At 36.4% G+C, this 23702-nt stretch overlaps 1 protein-coding gene and 1 non-coding gene across 2 annotated transcripts in view; one reads left to right on the top strand and one right to left on the bottom strand.

Annotated features, from left to right (window-relative positions):
* Iqcm (IQ motif containing M) overlaps nucleotides 1-23702 on the bottom strand; it is a 424110-nt gene that overhangs the window by 392564 nt on the left and 7844 nt on the right. The window contains exon 2 of the mRNA XM_034522869.2: nucleotides 19985-20102. The gene's annotated coding sequence lies outside the window, so the exon portion shown is untranslated. The remainder of the gene's footprint in view (nucleotides 1-19984; nucleotides 20103-23702) is intronic.
* On the top strand, nucleotides 19916-20122 carry LOC117723632 (small nucleolar RNA U3). The gene has a single exon (XR_004608728.1). It is a non-coding gene; the product is annotated as a small nucleolar RNA U3 (small nucleolar RNA).

Below are 23702 nucleotides of genomic sequence, written 5' to 3'. Positions count from 1 at the left end.
AAATTGAGAACCCTAGATCAACAATTCTGTACCAAATCAGTATGGCCACTGGATCCCCACTGACTTTGTTCTTGAGCCTAATAAACTCTTGGTGCATTCCTCAAAGATAACCCCCACTTGTTGTAGCTGCAAACCTGCTTTGTACTTTAGTTCATTTTTCTGAATAACCTGAGCCCCTAAATCACCTACAAATAGCTCATCCTTTCGTTCTGTGAATATTTATTATGCACTTAAACACTGTGTTAGGCACCATAGAGGTGGATAGCATCATTGCATCTATTGCCACTTCTAGTCACACAATCTGTTGACCACTGAGATGACAGTGACTCACCAGTATTCCCTCCTGACACCTATCACCTGAAAGCCTGCTTTACCAGTGGCCCAGGGAGCATAGACAGCGGCCAAGAGCAACAGGTTATGTCTGTGCCCTCCATAAGCACTAGAATAGAATCTTTATAGAAATCAGTGAGCATGTGTTCATCTAGTGATCCAGGGCAAAACAAAACAAAAACTGTCAGCCCAACAGTCTAATGCTTCTATACTTAAATCTATGGCAGTCCGGTAAGTCCAAACCAATGTCTAAGCCTTTAAATAATATTAGCAAACTATGATTGCCTCTTACTTTCTTTGATATATTCCTTATATTTACACATAGTTTCCTCTAATAAATTGTCCATCTTTGTAATCTTTCAGGCATAGACCTCAACCCCATGATCAAAGAATAAAGGATATTATTTTTGTCACACAGATTATGGGCCTCATTATTGCCTTTTGCTCCAACCACCAAGAAATGAATCGGTTCTCTTGACTAGTGAGGAATTTTAGGTTTCAGAAAACCTGGTGTGTGTGCGTGTGTGCGTGTGTGTGTGTGTGTGTGTGTGTGTGTGTGTGTGTGTTCCATAAAACTAGATTAAGAGTAATAATAGAAGCTGACACTAAATACCAAGTTGCTGCTTTTAAAGCTGTCTAACCTATAGTGTTTCACAGTTCAACAGATGTTTACACAATTATCTTAGCTGAAAATCTGAAAATATAATAAAAAAATGTTAGCAAACTGCAACTGAAAGGGAGAGTCAAACCAACGCAGGCTCTTTGGAAAGCACATTCACCAGAATTTGGTAATGAAAAGGCCTGGCCTATCTTTGATGGTCATTGAAGAGACGAAGTACATAAAACAAAATCTCATCTCTATTGATCATAAAGCTAATCATTGTAGAGTTTAAAATATTCCTGTCTTAAGATTGTTCTTACAAAGAATAGTTTCAAAAACTTTGAAAGGCCAGTGTGAATGTTGGATTGTTACAGTGTTACCCATATGTAGCAGGTGAATGTTGGATTGTTACAGTGTTACCCATATGTAGCAGGTGAATGTTGGATTGTTACAGTGTTGCCCATATGTAGCAGGTGAATGTTGGATTGTTACAGTGTTACCCATATGTAGCGGGTGAATGTTGGATTGTTACAGTGTTACCCATATGTAGCAGGTGAATGTTGGATTGTTACAGTGTTGCCCATATGTAGCAGGTGAATGTTGGATTGTTACAGTGTTACCCATATGTAGCAGGTGAATGTTGGATTGTTACAGTGTTACCCATATGTAGCAGGTGAATGTTGGATTGTTACAGTGTTACCCATATGTAGCAGGTGAATGTTGGATTGTTACAGTGTTACCCATATGTAGCAGGTGAATGTTGGATTGTTACAGTGTTACCCATATGTAGCAGTATGTTTTCCCAGCTCTTCAAATTGACTTGACTTTTACTTCACCTCCCTGATTTGTATTTCGTTTCTATCACCTTCAGTTTTAATCTCCAGAACACTGTGCTTTCTCCTTCCAAGAGATATGGATACTTGCTTTTCCCTCTGGAATATTACTCCATCATGGCTCACTAGTTAAGTTCTACATGCCCTTCCTTTGCCTTCTCAGGCTTCTCCAGTTGACATTACTTGGGCACATGGAAGTATATTTTATACTTATGCACATTTATTGTGCTTGTAGTTGTATTTTTGGTATTATGAATATTTTAAAACCATCAATTATCTCCAATGAAACTAGAAATACAATGAAAAGATAAACTCTGGTTTTGCTCATCACTGAGTCTGCAGAACCAAGTACTGTTTATTTATAATAACTCAAAATCCACTGACTTTCAAAGGGTTAGCAAATGTTAGTAGTTAAAAGCAATATTTTTGGAATTAGAAACTTCCAGATTCAAATCTTGTGTCTACATTTCCCACTCTTATAATTTTAGAGTGATCACCTAATCTTTTAAGTCTTGGTGGTTTATTATTTATTGTAGTAAGTATACTAATGATCTAACCAGACCATAGATTATTTGAGGGTATTTTAAAACTACATAGACAGCAAACATAAATGCACAGTTCTTTCCAACTGTTCAGCACCATTTCTCAAATATATAATTCTATTTGGGAGAAGGTGTGATAGTTTAAATATATGCATCATTCTGACAGGGCTAAGCAGATGAACGTTATACAATGAGACATTGTGTGAGGGTGTTTCCAGAAGACAGGAGAGTATGGATCAATAAACTCAATAAGAAAGATCTGAGCTCACTAAAAGTCAGCAGGTATTATTCAATCTGTAGAGAGCTCAGATAAAAAAAAAAACAGAGAAAAAAGCAAATTCATGCTTTTTTATTTTACAAATTTTTTAACTAAACATGTATTTCACTGTGGTAGTCTCATAAATGTCATTGTACTCAGCTCAGACTTGTTCCCCTCCAGTGCTTCTCTGCCCGAACAGGGAGTGTATTGTTCCTGCCTTCCCCTGCCCAGACTGTGTGATCTGATTAAAACATGCTCACATCTTTGGAATTCTTAGATCTGTGATTTTATCCCTAACCTTCAGAATAATGAGAATAAATTCCTATAACAAATCTATTTTATATCTATACATATCTGTGGGTGTTTTACTGGGTTTGTTTCCTTGAAAATCTGAAGAATATAGACAATGAATGTTGCTTTAATGATACTCTTAACAATAAAATTACTTACAACCTCTATGAATTCAATCCAAAAAGGATAAATTCAAAATATGTTCTCTGATGCAGGAAACTCTAAAGTGCTCAATGAGTTTAATAACTGGTATGAGATAAGCTGAGATGGTAACTAAGCAATGATGACCTGGTCCTTAAATTAAGAGTTAAAGGCTAAGCAGAGAATTCTGGCATAATTAAAGATGAAATTCTCCCTAGAACAAAAGCCAAAGTCTTAATAACAAAGGTGATAATGAAACAGAACTGCTCATTAACTCTAAATCCTATTTGGAGACAACTTGGGGTCAGGCTACATACCAAGGTAAAACATACACCCACATACATATTCACTTCCATCTGGTATCAAATTAATAGACACCTAAACTAGCTTTTATTAATGGAAATAAAGTCTAGGGATGGGGCAGTTAATTCACTTAACTTTAGTGTTTTTATTTTAAGTTATCCTCAATATTAACATAAAGATAATTATTAATTTATACAAATACCTCTTATATGTTAGACCATTGACCCAATTGTACAGCCGTGTTTATTTTAGAAAATCCAAACCTTAAGTCATTAAAACAAAAGCAATATAAAGTGCAAATAAATTTATTTAATTTCTAAATTCCAATATAAGCTTTGACACGGTCATACATCCTTTCCATTTCATTATCAATACGTCATTCTGTAGGCAACGCTATTTATGGATAGATTTTATGACTGTCCTTTGTTGCTTTTTTCCATCTTTCTTTCACTGAATCTCCTCATCACTTTAACCTGGAATTATTTTAATTACATTCTACAGCTATGCTTCTGAATGACTGAGAATTCTAAAAATGTTCACTGTATAAAACCCTAACTATTATGCATATGTGTTCTTATTTTATACCAGAGTGGGGCTTAGATAAAGAGTCTCTTAGAATGAGCAGCACTCCTGAATCCCATATGACAGGCCATTTAAGCTATCACATGTAAAGCCCAAGACAGAGATCAAATACCGATAGATAGATAGATAGATAGATAGATAGATAGATAGATAGATAGATGAAGGAAAGAATAAATAAATGTTGAGAACTGAAATTATTTTTCTTCAATACATTAAGAAATGTATTTACACAACTGACACTGAAAACAAGCAAACCAGAGACCAAACTGACTCAAAGAAGGTGCCAAGCAAAACCCAGCTATCTGCCAAAGTTTTCCCTGGGAGGTGAATAACATTTTCCGTAAGTCTGTAGAAATTGCAAAATTGGTTTGGTAATGAAATCCTCTTAGCCACTTTTTTATGTTTGATTTAACATTTCTGTTCTCTACTGAACAGTATGGGTTACATTAATTACATCAGAAGGGAGCCATATTTAGACTCAATGGAAAGATTAGCAGCATTTTATGTCACTGGAGAAACTTTACCATATGTATAAGTGAAATATACATCTGACACCTATTTTTGATAGCGTAAGACTATTTATACAATTACAGTGCAACTCACCAAGATTAAAATCAAATACAAAAATTTCAGGCAGGAGCACATGGTATTATATAACACTAACTTACAAAGCATTATAATTAAGAGTCATAATATTCATAAACTCATGTTTTTATCCCAGATCATCACTTCAAAGTTAGATATCCAACTTTAACCAAAAGATGTAGATTTAAATATATATATATATTGTTCCTGTTCAATTTTCCCTGAAGTACATCCCTGGCAATTTTCAAACACCAGAACATTTAACCTGTGTTTTTTACTTTGTCAAAGTGTTTGTTGCTTTGACCCATCTTCAGCTATCTTTTTTGGTACTTAGTACGTTTATAGACAGCAGTCATAATTGTGTATAAACACTCCAATGGAGTCGTGTAACATAGAAATGGTGCTGCAAGATTAGGCTGGTGCTCCTGACTGGTCCCCATCCTGAAGCCAGTGTAGGCTCTTTGCTGTGCCCCAGGCATTTCAGAGCTGGGGCCATACCACGTGCACTAAAATACATTCAAAAGGGACAAAACATGCCTGTGTCCTCAACATTAGATTCCAGCTATCATATATAAGGCCAGCACAATTCCCTTGGTGGCATTTTTGATGACATAATTAAGAAATACTAAGGGAGGTCTGTGCTCACTTGATGATTTACACAAACATTACATGGATTTACATAATACATAGCTACTCTACTTTCTGACAGAGGAAAATAAGGAATCCACAGAAGGGCTAATCAAGATCTAGGATTTGTTTTTCCTTCTCAGTCTGAAGTTCTAAGGCAGGTGAGGAGGAAAAACTTAATTTTGACTTTTTACTCTTAGGTACCTCCCTCCCTCCCTCCCTCCCTCCCTCCCTCCCTCCCTCCCTCCCTCCCTCCCTCCCGTTGTTAGTCCTTTCCTTTGAGCTGTCTAGTGCCCCTCTCTTCTAACTGCAGCAGCTTTCCCCTCACTCCCTATGTCTTTTCCTGCTTAGTAGCTATGAAGTCAGGCAAAAGCTAAAGACTGCTTTAAGTAATACTTATTTCAAGTATACTTCTGTGCTTGTGTGTGTGTGTGTATGGATATTATATGCATACATGTATGTATGTACGTATGTATGTATATATGTATTGATTGATTTGGTTTTTGTTGTTTTGCCAGAACATAAATATGCCACAACAAAACTTGTACACATTCTGTTATAACACATTCAGCTGTGATTCAGGTTTGTAGTATCAAAATTACCCATTCATTAAGTAGTTACTGGCTCTGTCTAGTAAATACTTCTGTTCCACTGAAGACAAACTCCATAAGAAGTAATGAGGAACAAATAATAAACCTGTCAGCCACTCAAACTTAAGTATGAGCTACTAAAATTTCCTTAAAATCAAAGATAATTTTAAGTGATATAACATTTTTAAGCTACATGCTACTCCTGAGACAAAATGTCAGAATGAGCACATTTACATTTCCCTCTCTCAAATCACACTCAAAGGAGCCTAAAAGTAAAGAAAGAAAATATACTACCTAAGTGGATACATTACAAAAGAAGAGTGGCCAGGAAAGCATGCCCATTCTGAAATGTTCAGTGGACTTGGAGAATGCAGATTCAAACGGGCGTGGTACTCATGGAGAAGACTGTGCAGTGGCAGGTAAGGGCTGCTGAAGAGTGTGCTGATATCTTCCTGAGAAGACCCACTGCCTTCAAGGACATTAAGCTTTTGCTGGATCTTGCAACCTAGTTAATGGAATGCCTTGAGATCATTAGAGACTATTCAAGCTGGGGCCCTGCTGTGTACGCATCATCTTTAAGTTTAACCTCTGTGTAAGAGAACAGTGTAACCAACCTTCTATGCCCAGGATTCCCCATGGTTAGCTTTACAACCTAAGGTGGATTTAATTTTAAACTATGCACTCTTTCATGCCCCTACCCCAGAAGTATGGGTGTGTGTGTGTGTGTGTGTGTGTGTGTGTGTGTGTGTGTGTATGTGCATGTGCTGCTGAGAGCAGACAACAGAATGAAATCAACCTTAAACAAAGTTAATATTCGCCATAAATGTTCAAAGCAACATGTGGATACAGGTTGCTAACACTTATATACAGATTTGAGTGCGGTTTCACATTAGTCAAAGTCAGTAAAACAACTTAAATTCCAAAAAAGAAATTTTAAAAAAAAGGACCTGCTTCAGCATTTTTTGAATATTTTCCTATACTTCTTTCTTTACTCTCTTACTTCTGTATCTTCTCTTCCTCACCCCAGGTATCCTCCTGTGTCCTCACACTGCCCTTCAGATGTTAAAAGTGAGCCCACTTTGGCATTCAGCTCAGGCTAGCCTCACGGATAAAATTACTTCCCTTTTCTCTCTTCCTGACCCTCATCAAAACTTCCATTACCTAGAAAAAAAAGCAATTTAATTAAACTAAGTCACATTGGACTGTGAATGATTGATTAATAGACCCTCCCTGGAATATATTTTTTAAAGAGGGCACTGTAATGTAGGTAAATGTGCAGTATGCAGAATTTCAATCAGCTCAAGAAAGCAAAGAGAAATATATAGGCTTCATGCAAGCAGATATGTTTTGATAGAAGAGCCTTCTGACGGGCCTTTAAATTATCCCTGCTGGTGGACACTGCTCAGCCTCTGCTCCTAACTAGAGGACTACAGTGATGTCGGAAATGCCCTTTTTCAGTTTTATAAGTGAACAGCAAAGTACTCTCAAAGGAAGGCATTTGACTTTGAAACAGACTTCAGAAGTCACAGTGTGCTTTAATACTCCTCTGGGTGAACTGATAAATTCAAATGCTTCTTTTAACTTGGTGACAAGTTTCCAAGAGCCACCCTTAAACATCAAACATCACTGTGACAGAGGCCAAATCCTTTGCCATGTGGAAGTGACCCTACAGGTAGTCTTTTAAGATTAATTACGTGCTTTTAACTCAGGCCTGAAAAGGATCACCAGAAATATCTGCTGTAATTCTCTATTGCAGAGATGCATGTAAGACACAGGTGTACAGGAACCTCTACAAACTTCACAGCAAAATTCAGTCTCTCAGCAGCTCTACCTCCTACATTCCTTCCCACCCTCTCCTCTCTCTTTTAAAACACCCATTTTTCAAATATTTGAAGAGTATCGTCTTAAAACTCAGCAACATATAATCTAATCATTTTATAAGGTTTATAATTAAATGGTTTAAATTGCACTATTGGTACAACTTCATTTTTGTGTAATTTTTTCCCTATCTAATCTCGTGTATTAAATGAAGAAATGAGAAATGGTTTATTGTTTGCCTTTTAAAATATACTTATTTTATGTGCATATGTGTGTGCCTAAGTATATTCATCAAATATGTGCAGGAGCCAGAAGGGGAAAGAGGTAGGCATAGTTTTCCTAGAACCAGAGTTCTATAGGTTTGTTTGTTGCCAAGTGAACCCAAGTCATCTGTCCACAAGAACAACAAATGATCTTAACCACTGATTTATCTCTACAGCCTCTCTTTGCCTTTTGGTTTGTTTTGGGTTGGATTAAGTTGAGTTAGTTTGGTTTTGGGGAGGGAGTGCAGGGGGCAAGTCATGGTCTTGGTTTTTGAGACCAACTCTCGCTATGAAATCTTGGCTGTCCTGGAACTCATTACATAGAGCAGGCAGCCCTTGAACTCACAGAAATCTGCCTGCCTCTGCCTCCTGAATGACTTTGTTTGCCTTTCTTTCTGACAGAAAATAAGGCAGACCCTCTGTTTGAGCTACTTACAAATTTTGCCCTCCCCAAATGACAATGCATTCCTGTCTGGTAATAATAAAAGCCTCTGCCCTTGTACTGTTTAATTAAAATTTTAACTCTGGTTGTCAGTCAACTACATTACTATCTCAACACTGTAAACTCTTTTTTCTTTTTTTTTTAGAAATGTGAGGCTACACTTAGCTTCTAATAAATATTTCATATCATTAAATTATGTACTTAGCTCTTGGTCAACTTCTCTGAGTTAAAATACTATATTTAATTCTAATTTTCAAAATTTTCATGGAGATAGAGTGAAGGGATTAAATGTTATTAAATCATAGAGGCTTCTTTGCCAAGCATGTTGGTACACACCTTTAATCCCAACACTCAGGAGACATAGCAGTTGAATCTTTGTGAGTGGGAAGTCAGCTTGGTCTACAAGCAAATTTCAGGACAACCAGGGCTACAAAGAGAAACCTTATCTCAATAAAAAAAAAAAGAGAACATACCATGCATGTCTTTTGGGGTCTGAGTTACCTCACCCAGGATGATATTTTCTAGTTCCATCCATTTTCCTGCAAAACTCATGATATCCTCATTCTTAATAGCTGAATAGCATTCCATTGTGTAAATGAACCACATTTTCTGTATTCATTCTTTTGTTGTGGGACATCTGGGTTATTTCCAGCTTCTGGCTATCACAAATAAGACTGAGGGAAAGGAGGTCCAGTGACCAGCCCAAATTGGGATTCAGCTCAAGGGGAGGCTCCAAGGCCTGACACTATTACTTATGTTTTGGTGTGCTTGCAGACAGGAGTATGGCCTCTGAGAGGCCCAACAAGCGCTGAATGAGTCAGATGCAGATACTTACACCCAACCAATAGACAGAAGCTGGGAAGCCCTGTTTCTGAATTAGGCAAAGGCTGAAAGAAGCTGAGGAGGAGGGTGACCCCATAGGAAGATCAGCAGTTTTAAGAAACCTGAACCCCTGAGATCTCTCAGAAACTGAGCCACCAACCAGTCAGCATACACTAGCTGATATGAGCTCCCCACCCCAACCCCCCATACACATTCACAACAGAAGACTGCCTAGTATGGCCTCAATGAGAGAAGATGCACCTTACCCTAAAGAGATTTTATGCCCCAGGGAGTGGGGAGGTCTGGTGGAGTGGGGGGTGGGGTGAAGACCTCCTCTTGGAGATGAGGAAGGAGGAATGAAATGAGGAACTGTGGGAAGGTGAATTCAGAGGGGAGATAACGACTAGACTGTAAAAAAAAAATGATTAAAGATAATTTTTAAAAATGTACAATCTCCTTTTGAGGATGTAGTTCAGATCCTGAACTATCTGCTTCCCTGAGTGCTCAGTAAATAAAGTTTTTTAAAAGAAAGAAAGAAAGAAAGAAAGAAAGAAAGAAAGAAAGAAAGAAAGAAAGAAGGAGAGGGAGAGGTAGAGAGACAAAGAGAGGGAGATAAAGAGAGGGAAAGGGAGAGGGAGAGGAAAGGAAAAGAAAAGAAAGAAAAGAAAAAGAAAAGAAAAGAAGAAAAGCTTCTTAGTTCTTAGTTGTGGTATCTATAACCCAAACAAGAACTTTTTAAATTACCATTTTCTCTTTAACTGGAAAAGAAATGAAGAAAGAGAGAGAGAGAGAGAGAGAGAGAGAGAGAGAGAGAGAGAGAGAGAGAGAGAGAGAGATCCTTCTCGGGAAAGATTATTCAACTGGCAAGTGCTTGCTTACTACAGAGGCCTGAGGACCTCCGTGTGAATTCCAATCACTCACACTTTTAAAATCCAGGTTCTTTGATACTCATCAAAATAAAACCTTATGCTCACTACCTAAACTTGTGTTTTAAAATTGTAAGACTCAAATTCTGTTGCCTGGCTTTAGATCCATTTCCCCTAGCTGGGCTGCCTTGTCTGGCCTCAGTGGGAGAGCGTGTGCTTAGTCCTGGTGAGACTTGATATGTCAGGGCAGGTTCACACCTGTGGGAAGCGGGTCCCTTCTCTGAGGAGAATGGAATTGGGAAAAGGGGGGTGGGAAAGTGGGACTGGGAGGAGAGGAGGGAAGGATCCACATACTCACAAAAAAACCCATTACCTCTATTCTAGTCACTTAGGAAAATTTAAGAATATTTTCAAAGAATAATTTATTTGATTTATCTCCTGGGTCCAAAATTAGCATTTGACCCAAAGGATAGCAATCATCAAAAGTAGGATATGTATACTACTGACAAAGATCCTATATATTACATACTGAGCCATCTCCCCAGCTCTGGAGACATTTCACAATTGGGGTAGTCCTACATGCACACAGTAGACACAGGCCAGAGATAACACTAACCACACTACAATACACAGAATAGCCCCCAGAAATTGACAGTACTGTAATACTAGGACCCAAGCTCAGAGCACTGACTAATACAAGAAGCTTCTAGTTACAATAACACAGAATAAAAGCTTGGATTAACATGTATCTCCTTTAGTAGTCAATTTAACCCTGGAGATTATTCTAAATCTTGGCACTTGAAGCCCACATTCCTTAAGTTCTCATTTAGTTGGAGACTTTCAAGGACTTTCTTTATGCTATTCCGTAGAAATGCTGAATGATTCCTCTATATAATTAAAACTAAGAATAATTTTTAATAAATTCATTAGGATCATTTGTCCATCTTGAAGAAAGGCTCAGAAAGAAGCTAATTAGAATATATCCTTTCTGTCACTGTTCAATGCTTTTTATTTAAATTATTTGACTTAAGTTCCCCTAAATGAAGCTGATTACTCATTAGTAATTTTCATATATCTATTGTATTTCCCAGTTCTTTGAAACTACAACACTATTCATGAAAAGAGGGAGTCTAAATTAAAATCATATGCTCTCTATATTAAAAACAATATAATATCACAATAGAAATATCAAAAAGTGCTTCCCAATCAGATGCTTGCTATGAAATATGACACAGCTAAACCAACTTTAGGCCATGCCTCAAATGTACAAGCTCCCAAGCCACTGAGATATAAAACAAACACTAATAAATGGGCAACCTTGGCTGTTGCAAGGCCAATAAATCAAAATCACCAAGATAAGTTAAATGCATTTTCAGTGGGTGCAGATTTATCATCAAAGACCTAATAATCATGCAGCCACTAGAAAAAGCAATGTGTTTGCCATGACCTTGATCATAATTTACCAACACTCCCAATGTATAACTTTTCAACATTATATCACTCTCAAAAAATGATTTCAAGAGCTTGGACTTCTGAATGAACATTAGATAGATAGATAGATAGATAGATAGATAGATAGATAGATAGATAGATAGACAGACAGACAGATAGATAGATAGATGGATTAGATAGATGGATGGACGGACGGACGGACGGACGGACGGACGGACAGACAGACAGACAGACAGACAGACAGATAGATAGATAGATAGATAGATAGATAAATGGATTAGATAGATGGATGGATGGATGGATGGACGGACGGACGGACGGACGGACGGACGGACAGACAGACAGACAGACAGATAGATAGATAGATAGATAGATAGAAATTTTTTGGACACTAGACTGTAATGTCCAAAACATGTCAAAAACTGTAAACATCTAATATCTCAAAAATATACTAGTAGATAGAAAAGCAAAGAATGTAGGACTTAAAAGTCTTGGAGATTTTCTAGAAATGAAAGCATAGCTAGAAGTCTGGGTAGGTCCAAAGGAATTCTGCAAATATTCACCTTTAGCAATGAATTTATCTCTTAAATATGCCCTTTTCTTGTAGTTGGATTTTCTGTCAAAGAGGTAATAAAGCAAGAAGGAAAGTCTTCATGCTGGGATGAGCGGCTTCTTAGCTTTCTGTTGTTGTTCAGCAGTGGGGGAAAGTCTGGCTGCCATTAAACTTTCCAAGAAAGAGAATGTGACACAAGATGCTACAAATGTACAAGATTTGGACAAGTGGGGAGCTTGTACATTTGAGGCTAACTTCTCTGTTCTTTCATAGCTGAACTGTGAATACTATAAAACTCTTTTAAAAAACACTAAATGGAAGGAATTAATTGATTTCATGATGTCAGGGGCTAGTCACAAACTTTCATCTTGGCAACTGAGATTGGAGTGAAGGAAAAGTTTTTTTGTTTGTTAGTTTTTATTGGATATTTTATTTATGTACATTTCAAGTGTTGTCCCCTATTCAAGTTTCCCCTCTACAAATGCCCCATCCCATTCCCATTCCCCCTGCTTCTATGAGGGTGCTCCTGCAACTATCTACCCAGTCCTGCCTCCCTGCCCTAGCAGTCTCTTACAGTGGATCATCAAGCCTTCATGGGACCAAATGCCTTTCCTCCCATTGATGCCTGACAAGGCCATCTCCTGCTACATACGCGGCTGGAGCCATGGGTCCACCCATGTGTACTCTTTGGCAGGTGGTCTAGTCCCTGGGAGCTCAGGGGTTCTGGTTGACTGATATTGTTGTTCTTCCTATGGGATTGCAAACCCCTTCAGCTCCTTTAGTCCTTCCTCTAACCCCTCCTTTTGGGACCCTGTGCTCAGTCCAATGGTTAGCTGTAAGCATCTGCCTCTGTATTTGTCAGGGTCTGGCAGAGCCTCTCAGGAAACAGCAAGCTCTTCTTTGCATCCGAAATAGTGTCTGGGTTTGATGTCTGTATGTAAGATGGATCATCTAGTAGTCTCTGAATAGCCTTTCCTTCAGTCTGCTCCACACCTTGTCTCCCTATTACTCTCTCCCTACATTATTCAATATAGTACTGGAAGTCCTAGCCAGAGAAATTAGACAACAAAAGGAGGTCAAGGGGATACAAGTTGGAAAGGAAAAAGTCAAAATTTCACTATTTGCAGGTGATATGATAGTATACTTAAATGACCCCAAAACTTCTACCAGAGAACTCTTAAACCTAATAAACAATTTCAGCAAAGTGGCTGAAAATAAAATTAATCAAACAAATCAGTAGCTTTCCCTTACTCAAAGAAAGAAAGAACTTAGGGAAAGAACTTAGGGAAGCAACACCCTTCACAAAACTCACAAATCATATAAAATATCTTGTTGTGACTCTGACCAAGCAAGTGAAAAATCTGTATGACAAGAACTTCAAGTCTCTGAAGAAAGAAATTGAAGAAGAACTCAGAAGATGAAAAGATCTCCCATGCTCATGGATTGGCAGGATTATTACAGTAAAAATGACCCTCTTGCTGAAAGCAATCTACAAATTCAAATTCCAACTTAATTCTTCATAGAGTTAGAAAGAACAATTTGCAAATTTATTTGGAATAACAAAAAACCCAGGATAGTGAAAACTAGTCTCAACAATAAAAGAACTTCTGGGGGAATCACCATCCCTGACTATACTATACAGCAATAGTGATAAAAACTGCATGATATTGGTACAGAGACAGACAGGTAGATCAATGGAATAGAATTGAAGACCCAGAAATGAACCTACACACCTATGGCCTCTTGATCTTTGACAAGGTGCTAAAACTGTTCAGTGAAAAAAAAAAGACAGTGAAAAAAGACAGCATTTTCAATAAATGGTGCTGATTCAACTGGTGGTCAGCATGTAGAAGAATGCAAATCAATCCATTCTTGTCTCCTTGTACAAAGTTCAAGTCCAAGTTGATCAAGGACCTCCACATAAAACCAGACACACTAAGACTAATAGAAGAGAAAGTGGGGAAGAGCCTTGAACACATGGGCACAGAGTAAAATTTCCTGAACAAAACACCAATGGCGTATGCTCTAAGATCAACAATAGACAAATTGGACCTCATATAATTGCAAATATATAATTGCCAAGCTTCTGTAAGGCAAAGGACACTATCAATAGAACAAAACAGCAACCCACAGATTGGGAGAAGATCATTACCAATCCTACATCTGACAGAGGGCTAATATCCAATATATACAAAGACCTCAAGAAATTAGATTTCAGACAACCAAATAACCCTATTAAAAATGGGATACAGAGCTAAACAAATAATTCTCAACTTGGGAATATTGAATGGCCAAGAAGCACCTGAAGAAATGTTTAACATCCTTAGTCATAATAGAAATACAAATCAAAACAACCCTGAGATTCCACCTCACACCAATCAGAATGGCTAAGATCAAAAACTCAGGTGACAGTAGATGCTGGGCTGAATGTGGAGAAAGAGGAACATTCCTCTCTATTGTTGGTGAGATTGCAAGCTGGTACAACCACTCTGGAAATCAGTCTGAAGGCTCCTCATAAAATTGAACATAGTACTACCTGAGGACCCAGCTATTCCACTCCTGGATATATACCCAAAAGATGCTCCAACATATAACAAGGGCACATGCTCTGCTAAGTTCATAGCAGCCTTATTTATAATAGCCAGAAGCTAGAAAGAACCCAGATGTCCTTCAACAGATGAATGGATACAGAAAATATGATACATTGTTTACACAGTAGAGTATTACTCAGCTATTAAAATCAATGAATTAATGAAATTCTTAGGCAAATGAATGAAACTAGAAAGTATGATCCTGAGTGAGGTAACCCAATCACAAAAGAACACACATGGTATGCACTCACTTATAGTGGATATTAGCCCAAAAGCTCAGAATATCCAAGATAGAATTCACAGACCACATGAAGCTCAAGAAGAATGAAGACCAAAGTGTGTATGCTTCAGTCCTTCTTAGAAGGTGGAACAAACGAAATGTTTTTCAATATTTAAGTAGATATTGTTCCTTAGAACAAAAGGTCAATTACCTAGATGACTAGAATTGAATTTTTTTCAGTATCTAAAATGTTATAATAAAATAAACTAAAATACCAGAATTGAAATACTCATGTAAGATATTTTCGGAAGAATGGACAAATTCACACACATCAATAAACCCAGTATTGAAGAAACAGGCAGGAGAATCAGAAGCTCAAGTTTAGCCTGAGCTACACAGTTTATACTCTGCTTGTAAAAAACAAATCAACTACAATTTAACAAAAGAGGTTTTCTGAGTGTAAAACTTTAGATGGGTTGTATAACAATTCTAAATCTCTGGATGTATTCTTGGTTTTTTCTCAGTTTGAGGGTTGTTTTTCAGCTATAAAATACAATTTTTTTACATCTTTCTTCTCTTTTTATATGTATTAATATATGCAAGGGATTTGAGACATATGCAAAAGGTTTCATGTCATTAATTACTAAACTTTTAATAAAACAGATTGTAAGAATATCCATACCAAAACACAAAAGGCAGCAATAGAGTAGGCCAGTTCCCCATAGCCCTGGACAAGGTGCCAAACACAGTCCAAAGTGACAATTGTAGAGCTTTGTTGACTGCTGAGTAAAATACCAGTCTATTCAAGAACTTAAGCATCTAATAGTGACAGAAAGTACTGTGTCAGACACAGCAATCATACTTATTATCCATTAGTAATCTCATTCTGTACCTTCTAGAAACATGTGTTAAAGCATTGTGGAATTTTTTCGGATTATGAGCAGAAAATAGAAAGCATGGAGCAGAGTAGTAGCTTAGAATGAAACAATATCAACAATGGACAGTGAAAGGCATACAGCAAGCCCTGCCACAAGGAGTCCTGGATGCTAGATTACCAATAAAATACTGGCATTGCTCCCATAAGGACTAAAGTATTAAATTTTCTTTTTATTCATTACACACACACACACACACACACACACACACACTATATATATATATATATATATATATATTCCATGCAAGTATCAGCAAATATAAAAAAAGTAAAATAACATCCTGTATCCTATCAAACCACCACAGATTAAACCTGGATATAACTAAAAACAGAAGTAAAAGAAAGCCTACAAACTCATGGAAACTCAACAACTCTCTATTGATTGACTTCAGAATCAAAGCAGAAATAAAGAAATTAAAGACTTACTAGAATTCAATAAAAGTTAATGCACAATATACCTAAACTGATGGGAAACAGTAAAAGCAGTACTAAGAGAAAAGTTCATAGTACCTACATAAAGAAATTGAAGAAATTTGATACTAGCAACTCAACAACACCCAAAAGCTGTAGAATAAAAAAAAAAAAAAAAAAAAAAAGCAAACACACCCAAGAGGAGTCAATGATAGGAGTCAGGGCTGAAATTAATAAAATGGAAACAAAAACCACAATACAAATAATCAATGAAACAAAGAGTTGGTTATCTGCGAAAATGAATAATATTGACAAGCCCTTATCCAAACTAACTATAAGATAGAGAGAGAATATCTAAATTAACAAAATCAAGTTTGAGAAGGAGGACACAACAACAGACAACAAAGGAATACAAAGAATCATTACATGTTTCTTCAAAAACCTGAACTCCACAAAAGGAAAAAATCTAAAATAAATGGATAATCTTCTTGATAGAAACCACTTACTAAATTTAAATCAAGAGGAGATAAACAATTTAAGTAGATCTATAACCCCTAGGGAAATAACAGTAGTCATCAAAAATCTCCCAACAACAACAACAAAAAAGAACCAACCCAAAAGCCAGACAATTTGAGTGAAGAATTTTATGATTTTATGAGACTTGCAAAAAAGAGCTAATACCAGTTGTCATGGTTTGAATATGCTTGGCCCAGGGAAGGGCACTATTTGGAGGTGTGGCCTTGTTGGAGCAGGTGTTTCACTGTGGGTGTGGGAATTAATACCCTCATCCTAGCTGCCTGGAAGTAAGTATTCTGTTAGCAGCCTTCAGATGAAGATGTAGAACTCTCAGCTTCTCTTGCACCATGTCTGCCTGGATGCTGTCATGTTCCTGCCTTGTTGATAATGGACTGACCCTCTGAATCTATAAGTCAGCCCCAATTAAATGTTGTCTTTATAAGAGTTGCCTTGGTCATGATATCTGTTCACAGTAGTAAAATCCTAACTAAGACACAATATCCCTCAAACTATTCTTCAAAAGTGAAACGGAAGGAACATTGCCATATTCATCATGTGAGGCCATTGTCACCCTGATAGCCAAGCTACACAAATATTCAACAAAGAAAGAGACTTACAGATCAATGTTCTTCATGATCACTGATATAAAAATACTCAGTAAAATACTTACAAATAGAATCCAAGAACACATCAAAAAAAAAAAAAAAAAAAAAAGTCATCCACCATGATCAAGCAGGCTTCATGCCAGAGATGCAGGGATGGTTCAACATATGAATATCTTTCAATGTAATCCACCATATAAACAAACTAAAAGAAAAAACACATGATCATCCCATTAAATGCTGAAAAAGCCTTTGACAAAATCCAACACCCCTTCATGGTAAAAGTCTTAGAAAGACCAGGGATATAATAGACATACTTAAACATAAGAAAGGAAATTTACAGCAAGCCTATACACAACATAAATTTAAGTGGAGAGACTCTAAAATCAATTTCCCTAAAGTCAGGAACAAGATAAAGCTGTTCTTTCTCTCCATAGGTATTCAATATTGTACTTGAAGTTTTACTTAAAGCAATAAGACAACTAAAAAAATGTTTATACAAATTGGAAAGGAAGTATCACTATTTGCAGATGATATGATAATATACATAAGCAACCCTAAAATTTCTACCAGGGAACTCCTACAGTTAATAAATACCTTCAGTGAAGTGGCTGGTTACAAGACTAACTTAAAAAAGAAAAACAGTACCCATCTTATATATAAATGATAAGCAGGCTGAGAAAAAAAATCAAGGAAACATGCCCTTTTTATTAGCCACAAATAATATAAAATGTCTTGGGGTAATTCTAATCAAGCAAGTAAAAGACATGTATGATAAAAGCTTCAAATCTCTGAAGAAGAAAATTAAAGATGATATCAATAAGATTAACATAGTGAGAACGGCCATCTCACCAAAAACAGTCTACAAGTTCAATGCAATCCCCATCAAAATTCTAACACAATTCTTTTCAGACTTGGAAATAATAATACTCAACTTCATATGAGAAAAAAAGGATACCTACAGCAATCCTATACAATAAAAAAAAAAAAAACTTCTAGAGATATCACCATCCCTGATCTCAAGCTGTACTACAGAAGTATAAAAGTCACATGGTATTGACATAAAAATATACAGGTTTTCAGTGGAATCAAATGAAAGTCTCAGACATAAATCTAAACACCTATGAACACCTGAATTTTGGTAAAGAAGACAGGAATATACAAGGGAACAATGAAAGCATCTTCAAGAAATGGTGGTTGGTTTAACTGGATGTGTGCCTGTAGAAGAACACAGATAGATCCATATCTATTACCCTACATAAAACTGAAGTCTAAGTGTATAAAAGACCTCAACAAAAAGCCCAATACAGTGCAACTGATAAAAAGAGAAAGCTGGTAATAATCTTGAACACATTGTCACAGGAGACAGACTCCTGAACAGAACATCAATAGTACAAACACTAAGATCATAAATAAATAAATAAATAAATAAATAAATAAATAAATAAATAAATGGGACCTCATGAAAGTTAAAAAGCTTCTGTAAGGCAAAGGACGCTGTCAATAGGACAAAACAGCAGCCTATAGAATGGGAAAAGATTTTCAACAATCTCATATCTGACAGAGGGCTAATATCCAAAATATGTAAAGAACTCAAGAAACTTGGCATCAAAAAACTAAATAATCTAATTTAAAGTGATATACACCAATCTAAACAGAGACTTCTCAATAGAGAAATCTCAAATGGCTGAGAAACACTTAAAAAAAAAATGTTCAACATTCTTACTTAGCCACCAGGGAAATGCAAATCAAAATGACTCAGATTCTGTCTTCTACCAGGATTCATGGGCTCATGAAGAGATTAGGGAGCCTGCAGGAGTCTGACCTCGGTCTTCTGCCTAACGTTAACAATGGCTGAGTAGCTTGGTGTTCTTGTGGGAATCCTAACAATGGTAGCAGTGGCTTTTCCTGATTTTTTTTGCCTACGTATGGGACTCTTCTCTTCCTACTAGGTTGCCTCATCCAGCCTTGTGATGGATGGCTCCTGGTCTTATTATGCTATGTCTGGTTGATGTCCCTGAGATGCCTGCTGTTTTCTGAGGTGAGATAAAGGGGGCGGATCTGGGGAGAGAGGAGGTTGGGGAGATGAGACTGGAGAAAGAGAGAAAGGGAAATGTGATGGGGATGTAATATATGAGAGAAGAATAAATAAATAATTAAAAAATAAAAAATGAAAAATTTTAAAATAGTGAAAATCTAAGTGAAGATGAAATAATAACTTCAAATAAATGGAGTGAATAAGTCATAAAATAAATATAATTGGCACAATCACCCTTCCTTTGGAAAGAAACTGTCCTCATTTTCCTCTCTTGATGTGATTAGCACCATGACAAAAACCAATTTGGAGAGAAAGGTGGGGTTTTTTTTGGTCTAAGGCTATTGTCCATCCTGGATGAAAGCCAGTATAGAAGGTAGAAGCAGAGACCAGTGGAGAAAAGTTGCTTACTGGCTTACACACCATTGCTTGCTCAGTGTTCTTTCTTATACAAACCCAGACACTACCTACCCAGGGAGTGGCACCACCCATAGCTGACAAGGCCCTCCTATATCAATCAATAATCAAAAAACTATCCCCACAGACCAATCTGATAGATGTAATTAATCAACTGGGTTCCCAGGTAACTCTTTGTCAAGTATACAAAAACTAACTGGCACAGATACTGACATCCTATTATTCTGTACAAGAAGCCAACTCCACAACAACAACAAAAAAAAAAAAGAGTAAATATCTGATACCAAACACTATTATTTAAGGAACCATATCTGAACTTCATTACTAGAGAAACTTCTATGAACATGTAGAGTACCTAAAACCAGGAGGCTGAGATGCAGTGTTGTCTCCTGAGCACAAAGCAAGCTCTTTCTGCGCCTATGCTGCCACAGCCTTCTGCCATTGATGATCTTTCTTCTTTCCCCTTGGAAGAGCTAAAGAAAACACAATATGAAAGACTTTCTATTTGAGAAAAGAAAAAGAAAAAAATATAGCATTTTTAATCAGGATATTTTTATATTGTGATTAGTCTAAGGTTAACCTAAAGATCAGAAATCATACAAGAAAAATTTTAAACTTGAATATTTTAAATCATGATATTTTACTCTAGAAAGCATACCATAAATAACGTCAAGAAAAGTATCTTTAATGTATAGGACTAATATATTTAATCACTACCATGTACTTTTAAATCTACTTTTATTAAAAAGGAACATTCTAGTTTTTAAACTGTCAAATGACCCATACTCACAAAATAATGCAAAAACTCACTAATGAAAAAATTTCCAACCTCACTAATGATGAAAAGATAACAGAACAACACATTTTCATCTGCTTGTCAAGTATTATATTATTAATACCTAAAAGGATGTAGTTGAGTCTCTCACATCATTATTAGAGAGTGCAAATTGGTACAAATTTTCTGAAAAAGAATTTGGAAATCTGTCTCAAATTCAAAATATGTTTGCTTTCAAACAGCCATTCCAGCACATCTAAGAAACTAATTTGACAACACTCTATGAGTTGTGAGCAAGCTATTTACTGAAAAATTATTTAAAATACTGACAGCTTTTAAGCAAGCTTTAATGGATCAAATTATGTTGTTTAAGCATCATGAAATACTATTAATGTTCTTCAAAAATAGTGTGTCAGTATTTAAAACATTGCTCTTAATGTACTACTGTGGTACTAAAACAGTATAAAATAATTTTATAGCATTACACAACTTATTTTCACACTTTTCATAATACTATCCTTTAAAAACAGACATGAATATCCAAAATTTATTAGAAGGGTTGGAAAGATTGCTCAGTGATGAAGAGCACACACTGCTCTTACAGAGGACCTGAGTTCCTTTCTCAGGACTCATATTGAGTGTATAGCTCACAATTGCCTGCAACTACAGCTCCAGGCAATCTAAGGTCCCCTGACCTCCTCAGACACCTGCACTTACACACACAAACACACACACACACACACACACACTAAAAATAAAGTATAAAGTATATTTTGTAAAAAGTGAAAAATTGAAGAGTCCATTAAACTTAACATGATTATTTTTCTTTATTTTCATAAAGACTCTTTTGTCAATGAGTCTTGTTTTATCTTTGTAATAACTACATGAAACAGCAAAAGAATTTGTATTAAAATGTAAAATGTTCATCTTTTTAATAAGCTCATAAACAACTATAAGGGAACCTATTGTTTTTATAAAATAATGTTGATTTTATTTCTGCTGTACAGAAAGATACACCAATCTTTTCAATATTGCTTGTTTATATTTAAAATAAATTAGTTGTTTCTAAAATTTATTATTAAAATACAAAATACATGACCTGTTTCTTAAAAATTATAAGTGGCTGCATAGGAAAATTTCTGTCTGAAGAAACATGGGTAGCTTAGAGTTAATATCTTATGTGCACTATTAAATTAGCTATTTCTAAAAATGTATAAAATATCATGGTATCTATATATACCAAAATGTGATGATACATTATATTCTGAACAAATTATGATTATAAACAAAAAGAAAGAAAGAAAAGAGAAAGATCTCCAAATTAACAACAAATCTTGTGGACCACAACATATTCTTTGGTACATACATAATATCTGAAAATTTTATACAATTAATTTTCAAATCTCCAATCTTGTTCTTGAAACATACACACTGAAAACTGGCTGGTTATTTTAGTCTCCATGCCTACTCTTTCTCCTGCAAAGCTGCCAATCCTATCAACAGCTGGCCCTTGGTAACAGGACTAAGTTAACAGCAGATATTCCTTTTTGAACTCTTAGATATTAAAAGACCAGAGTTGAGCTAATCTAAATTCATTAAATTCGAATAAAAAGGTTACCTCCAAGAGAGTTTAAATTGCACAGTCAAAACTTAAAATATTCCCATGTTCTTCTCAGTAATCACTTCCCTCTCTTAAGTACTCTAGTTTTTCTTAAATTTGAATTATAAAGTATCCAGCTCTTTCCTGTGTTCCTGGAGCTCTCTAGAAGCACTGGAGAAACCCAGATAAGAATATGCATAGCAACATAGCTTAGGTCACACAAGCCCCAGTTCTTTGCCTGTCTTCTTGGGCCTCCTCCACAATATCAGCAAAAAACCATAGAGATTGAAATTAGTAGATATTAATGTAAAATCCCATGGCTGTTAGATTGCTATTGAGAACATAAACTGGTTCAGCTGCTCTACAGGGCAATAGATGACAATATTCTAAATATCCTCCATGCACTTTGCAGTAGTAGTTCCATGTAAGTATTTATATTCAGTCAGTATTATTTGAGTCATACCAGATTTGCTTACTAAATCTTTCCAGACACTGATCAGGTAGTATTCTAATACACAATGCACATGTTCATCCACAAGCATTAAAACCATAGTAGATGTAAGTGGTCTTTTAACTCAGTGATCACCAATGATTTCCAACCAAGGCCCCAGGGGATTATTTAGAATCGTGACAGTGTTTGATAGCCCTAGTGGGTGGCTTATAATGCTTATAATGCCTTCTATTTCTCAGAAAACAAAAACAACTGCAGTGTCCAGAACCCTTTTCAAGGACAACGTGTGAACTCAGACTCTGAGCCTATCACTAGTTTATGGCTCATTGCAATAGCCCTAAACACTGCCACAGAGACACACTGCCTTGTCAAAGCCTCACCTATGAGGTATGAACAGTTGATACATGGCTAATATAGAAAAGAAATGCCTGAAGCATATGCTTCAGTTTGAGAGAATATGGGCCCCTCTTTATGCCCATAGTATCCTATAGTGTAGCTAGACAGAGCTCTGTTTCTATCCTATTGCAGGGAAGACTCCCCTAGCTCTATCCTGTCGTTTGGCTATCATTAGAGAACTATCTCCTGTGAATGCACAGCAGTAAAGCTTCTGCACTCGACTCTCCTCTTCTAATGTCCCCACAGAGCACTATCTAGGCGATGTCCACTAAGATGCACTCACTCCTTTGACTATGCCCTCATATGCTAGAGTAATATACCAAAAGAGTAAGGATCATGTCTAAAATACAAATGAAGCTAGTACAGCACTCACTGCACAAAAACGTGGTAAGTTAGAGAAATAAAGAAAAGCTGAATAAAAGTGAAATCTGGTTATTACAGTGGAGCACTCTAAGCACCCAAGAGATCGTAAGCCAAGTGAAAACGGCAGACAGCAAACATTTCCACCTGACCATGTGAAAACGCTACCTAGTGCTAGAACCCGAGATCCAGCAATCACAGTCTACTAGGGCAGCAGACACTGAAAAACACTGGGGTATTTCAGTTTGGGAAGCTACTGACGAGCTCTCTAACTACCGGCAGTCTGCCTGAATTATTCATATTTAATATCCATGATGGTAATAGAGATGGAAAAAACACTGGAAATTTTTCTCTTATAAACAAACAACTGGAGTTAGGAAGTGTATCATTAAGTATGGGAACCAACTGCCAAGCCCAGTGACCTGAGGTTTTTTTTCTTTTTTTTTTATTGGATATTTTATTTATTTACAATACAGATGTCATCCACTTTC

This window comes from Arvicanthis niloticus, chromosome 18, assembly GCF_011762505.2.
Source record: "Arvicanthis niloticus isolate mArvNil1 chromosome 18, mArvNil1.pat.X, whole genome shotgun sequence".
Classification (NCBI taxonomy): domain Eukaryota; kingdom Metazoa; phylum Chordata; class Mammalia; order Rodentia; family Muridae; genus Arvicanthis; species Arvicanthis niloticus.
Note: the sequence above shows the minus strand (reverse complement) of the source record. Positions and strands in the feature narration are given on the sequence as shown.